This window comes from Plutella xylostella, chromosome 6 (genome assembly GCF_932276165.1).
Source record: "Plutella xylostella chromosome 6, ilPluXylo3.1, whole genome shotgun sequence".
Classification (NCBI taxonomy): Eukaryota; Metazoa; Arthropoda; class Insecta; order Lepidoptera; family Plutellidae; genus Plutella; species Plutella xylostella.
The window spans coordinates 7,017,780-7,020,030 of NC_063986.1; positions in this window are offsets into that span (position 1 = coordinate 7,017,780).

Sequence of the window (2,251 nt, forward strand, 5' to 3'; positions counted from 1 at the left end):
TCTAACTAACATGCCCCTGATGGTTAAAGAATATGTTAGATTAACCACCGGTTAATAAATTTGTACACATATAATGTGCGTGTGAACTGTACGAATATGCCTTAAATTAATGAACCTTTCGTTTTTTTATTGCTGGGATCCTGATAGTGTTTATTACATGAACTGACAAACAAAAAGTTATAGGAATAGCCAAAACCCTTTCATACTCCAAATAAAAAAACTTTATAACTAAAATGCCAAAACCCTTTTAACGTTCCAAGACCTTATTTAATTTCACACAATATTGGTCAAAAATAGATATTTCGAGAAACTCTACTGACCCAAGAGAAACTAAAAGGATATCCTATTCCAATTACCATCAGAAAAAAAGACGAGAAATCCCTCTGGTTGAATCTGTTGACGCAAAAAAAGGGGAATTGACTGTCGATCATCGTTATATCACCACTGGCCATGGTCCCAGTGGACTCAGTGGACCCATGAATTGGTAAAGCTGTAAATTAAAGACATCTGACGGTTGAATGAGCTCGCGCCCAAAGGCCGTCCTGAGATAAGGAAAGGGGAGGAGTGTAATACATATGTTATAGCTATCTCTAGGTATAGTTTTAAGTACACATCATAAGTTATTATGCCAACATAAACAATGCTTTATTGCTCATCTTATCTTGTGTGCATAAAATATTCCATACCGCATTTTGCCGATGTGGGCTTCACTTGACCAATTTGACCATGGTACAAGTATTTATGTATTTCATGTTTTAATAAATAATACTTTACGTTTGATGTTGGTCACGATTTCATCCGTTCACTGCAAGCTAAAGGTGAAGTTCGTGGTAAGAGAATACGGTACCTCGCCCTCTGTTAAGAAACACTATCAGTTTGAAATCTCCGGACTCATTTATTCAGCGGATTGAAGGGACCGACACATGGGAGGGAGGTTTTAATTAAGAACCTATCTATGCTATAAATGTCCAACCGCTATACACGGTATTGTGTTTATTTCATGAGTAGGTAATTGACGTCCCTGAGTTAAAAAATCTGAAGCCCAGACATTTTGTACTTTACTTACCTTGTTGTGAAAAGAAACTTCGTAGTGTTTTTTAATCTTATTTATATTAAGGTTCACTTGTTGGCTAACAGCCAGAGTCCACTTTCAAACTCTGCTTAGCCTACTTCGCCGGGAGCAGCGTATTTTCTCATAAGTAGGGAGTCCACAAAGTAACATAATAGTTTAACAACTTCTATTTAAACTTAGGGCAAAGTGTGGAAACAACTAATTTGCGTGCAAGCTTCGGTGACCGGCTCTGACGAGGACTTCGTGCTGAAATAATAGTCTCTCATGCGACAAACCGTCTGGTATCGAATCTCTTAGGAAGTCTTCTAATATTATATGATGACTCATTAACTCATTATAATCTTCTCTAAGTAGAATAAAGATTGCACTACTCCGTATTTAGTCGTAAAAGATCGTTTCCAACAATGACAAAGCGTTGGCGGAACGATTTCTATAGATGTATGCATAGACGTAAAACTGTCCGTGGAGTGCAAACAAACAACTGGTCGAAAACGGCATTGTTTAGAGATGATAGTAGCTCTAGTGCTAGGTGTGTTCACGGGCCATGAATAATTTGCTTTGGCATAGAGTCAGCTGTTTTGCAATTTGGCTGCAGCAGCGTTGGCCTGGCGGAAATTCTTGCTGCTCCGCGCCTCGCCTTTGACGCAGCAACACGGAATTTGGACAGGTGTGTGCCGGCATGCGAGCAGCTAAGCAAGTTTACGAATAGTTAGGAATAACGATCATTTGGACGACTGCCGAGTGCTGGAAGTTTGGCTATATTATACATGGATTTTATGAGGTGTTGCTCCAAGAAATACCTGCTGGCTCTAGCGTAAACGTATATGTCTCGCAGACAGCATTTCCCTCACTCTTTCACCGCATGTCGAATGTTTAACAAAAGGGAACTGGCGAAGTGAACGTGGTATGAGAACCTCAATCTCCGTTATTACACGCCGGCAAAACGGTCTCATTTGTAATCGTTGTAAAAATTGGAACGAATTACTGAGATTGCGGAAATTTAACCCCTGCGATGGTACCCACTTAGTGTCCCGTGTGGGGCGTTTCAAGGAAGAATAATATGACAATTTGAATTTAGAAAGTAGGAGGATAAGTTAACCACCGGCGTGACTTGCGCATTTCGACCTCTGGCGCGGCTCGACGGCGCTCCGCCGACAGCCGGTTAGTACCCGTCTGGAT